The sequence below is a fragment of the Schistocerca nitens genome, chromosome 4 (assembly GCF_023898315.1).
Source record: "Schistocerca nitens isolate TAMUIC-IGC-003100 chromosome 4, iqSchNite1.1, whole genome shotgun sequence".
NCBI lineage: Eukaryota > Metazoa > Arthropoda > Insecta > Orthoptera > Acrididae > Schistocerca > Schistocerca nitens.
In genome coordinates this window covers 643,035,146-643,046,019 of record NC_064617.1, presented here as the reverse complement: position 1 = coordinate 643,046,019, position 10,874 = coordinate 643,035,146, and the positions used below count along the sequence as shown (strand labels likewise).

Sequence of the window (10,874 nt, the reverse complement as noted above, 5' to 3'; positions counted from 1 at the left end):
CGGTCACAATGAAACCACGTGTAGCAATAAGTTGAAATACTTCCGAGTGGTTAAGTTAAGCTGAATTACTGGCGTGTGTACTATAAGTTGTAAATATTTAAGGAATGGCGTGTGCAGGACTTGAAATTAGAGACGTGTACTTCCACGTGGTGAGTACTGTGTGAGTCTCAATCTGTGTATGAGACAAAGGATAAAGAGAAGTACTCGTCTATGGTATCAGTTGAGGACTCGCGTGTGTGACGAATATGTTCGTAATATTACTTTGCGTGTTATGTTTCCGTGTGACGCTTGATTCAAACTCTAATACTCTGAGAGAGAAGCAAGGTGAGTCAGCCGTCTATCCAGCAACGCCACTTGGCTTGCATTGCACAAGAAGACGTGCATATATCCTCCAGAGTTCATAGTAGGAAAGAAAAATTACGAAGTGGGGCAGTGTCGTGTGAAACTGGGATAAATACTAATTGAAGTGGGAAAGCTGAAAGTGATGTGATAATAACGTTGTGACTATTCTTTGTATTGTATGTTACCAGTGTGATGTATTTCATGAAATTTAAGTATGTGTGGTTGGCATGGGAGAGTAACAAGATAGTTTCAGAGGCAGTGGGTTATGCATGTTCCTTTTTGTACAGCTCGGTCTGGAGGAAATTTTCGTAATGATGGGTGTGAGAGTCGAAGTGTGAGATATAGAAAAAGATCCACCATCCTATCCAGAAAGTGCACTGTAGCGTTAAATAATTACGAGTCCATAAGATAATCACCAATGTAAAGCCATGCCCACTGGGCGGAATTTCTCATGTGTTATTGTTGTAGGTTATAGAAATTGTGTGTTTAGGTTATAGAATTTATCGGAATAATAAAAAAAAAAAGATAGTGAAAAGAAGTAGATTGGTGGCCTTTTCCTTCGAGTAGTATGTTTCCATGATATCCAGAATTTATAATGTGTGCACCATTCATATTCAGTGCGATGGCCACGTGTTGCACAAAGCCGTTAGATAAGAAAGGAAATGTGGTATTGCCAGTGCGTAGTGAACAGTCAGAGTTGTGTAAATTACTAATAGTCAGATGTGCGTTTCCGTTTCCGTTGCGTATTATTCAAACAGGAGAATAACTTGTAACTTAATTGTGAGTACGAGAGTTCATGTTACTCGATAAATAAGAATGAATCCACTCGCTTGGCAGACCACTCATCTTGCAGGCCTGACTGCTTGATGCCACAGTATGAGCCAGGCATGTGGGTGCCTCTCACTGGAATCAGCAGATGCGGATAGTCGTGAAAAGTCGGTCGGAGGAAGAGCAGTAATACCTGGTAGTGTACTGAATTGTAAGGGCACGTGTCGGGGGAACTTCAATAATAACCAGATAAGATACACTCTGCCGTTGTGGTCTCAGATGGGTGAATCGCGACACACCGATTGCCCTGTCTTCTAAGCCAATGACCTCATTTGGGTACGGTATGGAGGGGCACTGGGTCAGCGCACAGCTCCCCCGGGTCTTACCGGCTTTGCAGACCTTGGAGCGGCCACCTCGGGGCTCGTCAGTTGGCGTCGTGAGGCTGAGTCAACCCTGTTCCATTTCTCCCCCCAAGGAAACATGCCAGGGAGTACCGGGAATTAAACTGGGAGTCTTCGCGTGTCAATCAGTCACGCTGACCACTCAGCTACGGAGGAGGGCCATATGTAATAATAACACTGAGAATAATTCGTATGTACACGAGGTCATCCAAGGAAAGCATTAATGAAAAATGAAATGTTATTCGAATGTGACATAATTTTGTTGCTATAATTCAATAATAAGTTTCGACAAAGGATATATTAAACTAATAGCGACATCTCAATCGATTGTTATTAATGAATTCCTCCCACCCAAATATCACAAAATACTAATTAAGAAACAATCTGCAATCGACAAGGAGAAGAGTAAATGTCAGACGAAGTGAGAAAGTAAGCGAGCTTATAAGTATCCCGGAGTTCAGTTTCTCCCTTCTTTTCATCTCTCAATGATTCACAACTGTACTAGCATTACACTGCTCACTTATCCCAACTATTTACAAAGAACACATGAAACTTGCACCACAGATCGGAGAAGAAGATGATAAATACCCTCCATTAGATCTGGACGCTGCCAGGAAATGTCCCGTTCCTGCTTCATATCGAGCTTTCTAAAACCGAGACGTCAATGTAACACAGCGCTGCATATGCATATAGACTGTGTCTAGTGAGAACCCATTGTCCACGGGAAACGCCACAGTTACAGTTCTCACGTGTGAGAATACATGATTCTGACACAGTTATTTACTGTCGCTATGTCCCGTTTCTTTCAATTGGAAAGGCAATTACTATTTGTTGCACATGAGGAAATGTTAGTTAAGGAGGTACAGCACGTGTAAAATACACCACCTTATCGGCGACTTTTAAATCTGAAGCTTTTATCAAACACACGATGTTTAAGACATATATGAAACAAGGTGTCCTTAAAAATGGCGGCAGTGAACGAATAGTGAGCCAGGGAATGGTTCAAATGGCTCTAAGCACTATGGAATTTAACATCTGAGGTCATCAGTGCCCTAGACTTAGAATTACTTAAACCAAACTAACCTAAGGACATCACAGACGTCCACGCCCGAGGCAGGATTCGAACTTGCGACCGTAGCACTATGGGAGCCAGGGAACGCTTCAAATGGCTCTGAGCACTAAGGGACTTAACATCTGACGTCATCTGTCCCATAGAACTTAGAACTACGTAAACCTAACTAACCTAAGGACATCACACACATCCATGCCCCAGGCAGGATTCGAACCTGTGACCGAAGCAGTCGCGCGGTTCCGGACTGAAGCGCCTAGAACCGTTCGCCCACAACGGCCGGAGCCAGGGAATGGTCACCTGACCACCGATAACGCCGTTGTAGAGCATGGGTGGGCACGACAAGGACGTCGGCACAGATGCTGCTTGAGGCGCTTCTTGAGCTTTTTGCTCGCGGGTGCTGCCAGGGGCTGATAGCAAGTGTTTGCCACCAGCGCTGCTTGTCTGAGAAACTCACTCGACATACGCTGTACTCGTATTATTCTTGTTGCTTCGAGAGAGCCTGTGAATTCAGCTCTCCTTTCTGAAGACAGCAATTCTCTCTCCGCAACCCAGGTGATGCAGAAAAAATTCTAACTGCTGCTACTTCTTCTTCTTCTGCTTTTACGGTATGACTGGACCACTTCAGTCAGTCATTTCTGCTCGTCTTCTTCAGTACGTCTTCTTCCCGAATTGCGAAGTACCTTTACATTATTTCTGATCTTTTTGGCTCTGACCACTAAGGGACTTAATATCTGAGGTCATCTTTCCCCTAGAACTTAGAACTACTTAAACCTAACTAACCTAAGGACATCACACACATCCATGCACAAGGCAGGATTCGAGCCTGCGACCGCAACAGTCGCACGGTTCCGGACTGAAGCGCCTAGAACCGCTCGGCCACAGCGGCCGGCTCTGATCATTTTCATCGTTCCTCATCTATAAATAGCCGTTTCATTGTATGCTGTTCGTCTGTGTTTGTCGTAAATCTTATTTTTGTGTTTTTTGGTGTCTTTAAATTTTCTGTCTTGTATTGCAAATGGTCCATGGTTATTCTAGCTCTTTCGTATCCTCTCCGATTACCTTCATCCATTTTGCTGGTTGCTCCATGTTCTAAAGCATATAATTTTTCTTGATATTGTTGTTTCTGGTGTCCCCATATGTAACCAAGAAAATAGGTCGTTTCTTCCATATACATTTAAGAGCCAAAGAAATTGGTACACCTGCCTAATATCGTGTAGGGCCCCCGCGAGAAGCAGAAGTATCGTAAAACGACGTGGCATAGATTCGACTGCAGCGAACTGGCACCATGAATCCTGCACGGCTGTCCAGTAATCCGTAAGGTACGAGTGGGTGGAGATCTCTTCTGAACAGCACGTTGCAAGGCATCCCAGATATGATCAATAATGCTCATGTCTGGGGAGTTTGGTGGCGAGCGGAAGTGTTTAAACTCGAAAGAGCATTCATGGAGCCACTCTATAGCAATTATGGGCTGTGGGTGGTCGCACTGCCCTGCTGGAATTGCCCAAATTCGTTGGAATGCACAATGGACATGAATGGTTGAAGGTGATCAGGCAAGATATTTACGTACCCTGTCACCTGTCAGAGTCGTATCTAGCTGTATCACGGGTTCCATATCACTGCACACGCCCCACACCATTACAGAGCCACCACCAGCTTGAACAGTCTCCTGCTGAAATGCAGAGTCCACGGATTCATGAGGTTGTCTCCACACCCATACACGTCCATCCCCTCGATACAATTTGAAACGAGACTTATCCGACCAGGCAACACGTTTCCAGTCATCAACAGTTCATTTTCAGTGTTGAGGGACCCAGGCGACGCGTAAAGCTTTGTGTCGTGCAGTCACGAAGGGTACACGAGTGGGCAGTGCCCATATCGATGATGTTTAGCTGAATGGTTGGCACGCTGACACATGTTAACGGCCCAGCATTGCAATCTGCAGCAATTTGAGGAAGGGCTGCACTTCTGTCACGTTGAATTATTCTCTTCAGTCGTCGTTGGTCCAGGATTTTTTCCCGACCGCAGCAATGTCGGAGATTTGATGTTTAACTTGAGTCCTGATATTCACGGTACACTCGTGAAATGGTCGTACAGGAAAATCCCCACTTCATCGCTACCTCGGAGATGGTGTGTCCCATCGCTCGTGCGCCGAATATAACACCACTTCAAACTCACTAAAAACTTGATTAACTGCCACTGTAGCTGCAGTAACCGTTCTAACAACTGCACCAGACACTTTTTGTCTCATATAGACGTTGCAGACTGCGGTGCGTAGTATCCGTAATGGGCTCCAGTTTGTTGTACACCATCTGATTTGGCACTATACGCCATTATCCACATGGTTCAAATGGCTCTGAGCACTATGGGACTCAACTGCTGTGGTCATTAGTCCCCTAGAACTTAGAACTACTTAAACCTAACTAACCTAAGGACATCACACACATCCATGCCCGAGGCAGGATTCGAACCTGCGACCGTAGCAGTCGCACGGTTCCAGACTGCACGCCTAGAACCGCGAGACCACCGCGACCGGCATTATCCACATGTTTGATATTTCTTATTTACGCATGTGCTAGCTATTCTTTTCTCTGTTTTTAGGATTTTGTCGTTCCATTTCTCCTGAGTGACTTTGAAAAGAGTTCCCTTCCATGTGTCACCTCTGGTTGATCCACCATCTTGTTATGTTTTAATTTAGCTTTGATTCATAGACATTTTGTATTGTATGTAGGCGATGTTAATTTTTGAGCTTTCATTATTTTATCAGTTCTGTTTGCCATGCACGTTTCTCGTCGAAGTTGTATGCTATAATTTCTCTTAGGTATTTAAATCGTTTCATTACTTTTTACTTTCCTGTTATTTAATATTATGTGGTTGATTACTAGTGGATTTTCTGTCATTATTTCAGTCTTCTAGAACGATATCTGAAGTCCTTTTTTATGGTATGTTTTGTAGGCTTCTTACTTGATTTCTGGCTTTATCAGTTAGTAACGCTAAATGATCTGCGAATCCCAAGCAATTTAAGTTTATTTGATCGTCCTCGGTCCCAGTCTTTATGTTTATAGAATTTTCCTTGTCGCATTCCCTCATCGTGTACTCCAGAGTGCCGTTGAAAAGTAATGGCGATAAACCATCTCCCTTTCTTGACCCTGCTTTAATCGTGAATGGCTCAGGTACTGCTCCACCAAACTTTACTTCAGATCTGGTGTTTGTTGGAATGGCTAGTGCTATTACCTACATGAAAAACAAAAAATCAAAATATACCTTAGCGAAAGGTCTTCTTGTAACTGAAGGAGATTCCTAAGAACAGTCTGATTGTCATAGTTGTTAAATGATTATTTTGAATGAGGGAATTTGTGTGCTGCTTTAGCGACTTCAGACACAGGATCAATATGATGTTACATCCAGCATCGGTAACACGTGGTCACTGGGATCATGGAGAGGGTTACTCTATTCAAATGGAGAGGAGAGGCTTTCTTCTAATTGGAGAACACTCTATTCCGTTAACTGCAAAGTATGACCTATACGCTCCGGATGCTCCAAATTATCTCACACTGTCTCTGCTTTTAGATGAAATGTTGTGAAGGAACTTGGATAAAAATTTCGTCTTACTTCAGAAGTCGGGAAGGAACAATATCTAATACAACAATATTAATTAATGGACCTCCAATCTTTTGTTTGTGTCTGAGGTCCAGTCCTTCATGATGAAACACTAGATTTCAAAGTGATATAGAAAAAAATAGCTTTAGCATCAATAAAGAAACTACCACCCTGGGTGTGATTTAGAGAAACCAGTGAGTACCTAACTATGAACGACTACCTTAAATTTGAACAGCTTCCTTTTGCATGGGAGTCTAATTCTTCAGTTTCTCTTTAGGTAGGTCCGACTTGGACCTAAGTGGATTCAGCTAATAGTTTCACATTTCGGTTTCTGTAAACATCCCGGCTATTCGGTATCAAAAAATATATGACACCTCCCTTAATGCAGGAGTTTGTGGATGCATAATTCGATCAAAAATATCCGGACACCAATTAATGGATTTTTTTGGGAGGGGGTTTTGGCCACCACCTTTATGACGCTTTGAACTCTTCTGGGGACACTTTAAATGAAACATCTGAATGGGACTGAACAACTGACGCCAACTCTTCTTCATGAGCTGAAGCCAGGGAAGGTAACGATGTTGGACGGTTGGGGGTGGGGCGAAGTGGGCCTTCTAGTTCGTCCCAAAAGTGTTCTGCTGGGTTCAGGCCGGGGCTCTGGGCAGGCCAGTCCATTTCAGGAATGTTGTGGTCCACAAACCACTGCCTCACAGATGCTGCTTTATGACAGGCAGTACTGTGATGTACGCAAAACGTAGTGCTGTAAAAATGTGTTCATTCCCTTTTTAAGCGCAGTAACGGAACTACATCTTAACCAAGAAAATCACCCTCTACCATTACAAGACCTCTTCCGTGTTACATTTCGGCGCTGCACTCGATAGAGGTAACATTCTGCAGCCATTCGCCAAATCTAAACCCTTCCATCATGCTGCCACATGGGACAGTGTGATCACTCAGATCACTCCAGTCATCCACTTCTCAGTGGTGTCGCTGTTTACTTCATCTATTTACACCACCTAAAGCGTCGCTTAACATTGCCTACCTAAATGTGTAGCTTATGAGGAGCTGTTCGACCACTGTACATATTTTTTTAACTCCCTACGCACAATCATTGTGCTAGCTGGACTGCTGGTAATTCCGTCCGAACAGGTCTTGAAAGGCCTAACGGTACCGACCGGCCGCCGTGTCATCCTGAGTCATAGGCATCACTGGATGCGGATACGGAGGGGCAGCATACAGCTCTCCCGGCGGTATGTCAGTTTACGAGACAATCAAGTAGCTTCGCAGTTTGCCTCACAAGCGCTGAGTGCATCCCGCTTGCCAACAACGCTCGACAGACCGGATGGTCAACCATCCAAGTGCTCTGCCAGCCCGACAGCGCTTAACTTCGGTGATCTGATGGGAACCGGTGTTACCACTGCGGCAAGGCCGTTGGCTAGACTGCTGGTAGCACTTTGGGACTCACGAGTGATCCGTTCCGCTGGTTCCATGCGATTTTTTACAATCACCCTCCGCAATGCTGGTTTATCCCAGTCCATCAGCATTGTCTATACGTGTGGTTTGCCTGGTCTTGGTTTAGCTATAGTTATGCCTTCCCGTTTCGACTTTAGAGTCATATCAGCAGATGTCGATTTGGGCAGCCTTAGAAGGGTTGAAATAACCCTGATGGACTTGTTACACAAGTGACATTCAGTGATTTGTCTTTTTTCGTGACCAATGAGTCATCCTTCTGTTACCGCTTCTCTACTGACAACACAACGTCGCTGCTTCCTTCTATACTGGCGGGTCCGCCTCTCGCGACATTTAATGGTCAGTTCTACATTACATACGGGTGTCTGGACACGTTGGATCAGACAGTGTAAATTATTCTTTGATCAGACAGTAACAGACAGATGACTTCACAGACTCACCAATCGATGGGTTGAAGCTAATTAACATTCAGGCAGCAACTTCACTTTGGCAACATCTTACATAATCTAAGTAGTCCTTACCTGAAAGAAGCAGTATTCAGGATTCATTATCTCGACAAATTTCATGTCTATAGCTATCACACAGCTCCGGAAGGCGATAGTAATAATTTAATTCTTTATGTGTTTCTCGGATTTCATTCACGGTGTCTCGTTACTGCATGAAACTCGGAATTTTTTTTAACATTAATGTATATCCTCAGGTCATATGTTGACGATTTTAATATGTGATTCGTATTTCAGTCTAGGACTGGCACTGCCGCAGAATTCTACTTCATACATAAATGAAGGAATACACACACATAAAAAAAGTTTTGCATCACCCCAGTTCCTAGAACTCCCGAAGATAGACGTTGACTGTATATACTGTATCACAACCATAAGCAGTGCCTATTAGACGGAGGGGGAGTGGGTCCGACAGCCGATCATTTCCGGTCATTCCACCAGGAAGGAGGTACACGGCTCATGTTGTCTGTAGTTCAATCATGCCTAGACGGTCAATACCGCGGTTCGATCGCGTCCGAATTGATACTTCGTGCCGGGAACGGCTCTCAACAAAGGAAGTGTCCAGGCGTCACGGAGTGAACCAAAGCGACGTTGTTCGGACATGGAGGAAATGCAGAGAGGCAGGAACTGTCGACGATATGCCTCGCTCAGGCCGCCCAAGGGCTACAGCTGCAATTGATTATGGCTCGGAGGAACCCTGACAGCAACGTCACCACCGTGAATAATGTTTTTCGTGTAGCCACTGAACGTTGTGTTACAACTCAAACTGTGCGCACCAGGCTGCATGATGCGCAACTTCACTCCCGATGTCCATGGCGAGGTCCATCTTTGCAACCAGGACACCATTCAGCGCGGTACAAATGGGTCCAATAACATGCCGAATGGACCGCTCAGGATTGCCATCACTTTCTCTTCACCGATGAGTGTGTAACCTCCACGCAAAAATTAATAAATGTTAATTTGAAATGGAGCCAAGTGTAACCTCCCAGCAGAAATTAAAGAATGATAATTGAAAATGGACCACACAATAATATTGATTAAATAATGAACCATGAACGAAATGTAAACTCCTAACAGAAATAATAGTATCTGGTAAATTTTATAAGGACAGCAGCGCTGACCTTCGGCCCTGTATTCTGAATAACAAAAGCAAAAATTCTTACCTCAATAAAAACTGCAACTATTTCTGCTCTTATTTATCGACACAGCTTCGTGCAATGCTGGCGTATATTTTTTTTTGATTCTTGGAAGCAATGATAATGCATTGGAAAAATTCTTTAAATTGAAATGAATGCTTTTTCTTCAAAAGAGTTACTTTATATTATAAAAATTATTATTGGGGCATTTATTGAACAAATTAGATTACAATTAACATACATTATTAGATATGCGCAATGCTGCTTCTTTACCTTCTACAACAATACTCATCGTCCAGAATCCTGACCAGAGTCGCGAGCAGAGCACACAGCCGACGCATGCCGACTACTACCGTCCACTCGCTACTAAAGCCGACCGAATACTACAGTATCCGAGTGACTACTACTGCAGACTGACTTCTACTGTCGACTCGCGCAGACTAGCGCAGACTCGCGACAAGCAACAACTAACAATAAACTACTCTCTGGTCAGAGATTCTGTCATGCCTCGCCCATCGCCGGCGAAGCATACACCTTATATAACCGTCCACTGGGGGGGGAGGGGGGGGGGGCAAAAATTTGGCAGCGATGGCGTGTCAATTGGACTTGCCATGAGCAACAAGTTTTTCTTAATTAATTAACTTTACAATCACAGAATATTTACAGATATATAAGTGCAGAACATGAAATAAAATATAGTGCACACGCACGGAGTACAGACGTATCAAGCAATGGCAAAATGTATACACAATGAGTACAAAACATATTAACAAAATGGCAAAAGTGCACACGCACTGTAGTAGTGAACATATCAGGAAATCACAAATGTATAGGCAACGAGTACAAATCATAAAGAGAAATGACAAAAGTGCACACGCACTGAAGTTCAGAACATATCTGGGAATCACAAAATGTATACACAATGAGTACAAAACATATTAACAAATGGCAAAAGTGCACACGCACTGTAGTACAGAACATATCAGCAAATCACAAAATGTATAAGCAATGAATACAAATCATGGTAACAAAATGACGAAAGTGCACACGCACTGTAATACAGAATATATCTGGGAATCACAAAATGTATACGTAATGAGTACAAATCATATTAACAAATGGCAAAGAGTGCACACGCACTGTAAAACTCTCTAGCATTTTTTTTCAACAAATAAACATATCAAGGAGTGAAATAAAGTGCACATGCACTATAGAAGTGTTTAGTATTTTCAGGACAACTGATCTTACTAACAAATGAAAGGAAGTGCACACGCACAGTATATGTCTTTATCATTTTACAAGAATTAGGAAAGGAATGGGAAGGATTGCGTCATGGTTGTAGCACTTTAGGTTGCACGCAGCTGCACTGAAAGTCCATATCTTTCTACAGAATCACAACACCAAGTGAGATAATCTGAAGCTCTTTTCCTTGAAGTATTAATCAGTGTAGCCAAGACACTGAAATGTCGTAATAATATTCCATGCTATCATTTTGGTAGTACACTAGGTACACCAAACAGTGGGACCATAATAACACCTCCATCGCTCAAGGTGGTGGACAGCATGTCGTGTCAACACCATGTTC

General features: G+C 43.4%; 1 pseudogene; it reads right to left on the bottom strand.

Annotated features, from left to right (window-relative positions):
- Nucleotides 1–7,498: 7,498 nt before the first annotated feature.
- Nucleotides 7,499–7,616, bottom strand: LOC126254230 (5S ribosomal RNA; annotated as a pseudogene).
- Nucleotides 7,617–10,874: the final 3,258 nt, after the last annotated feature.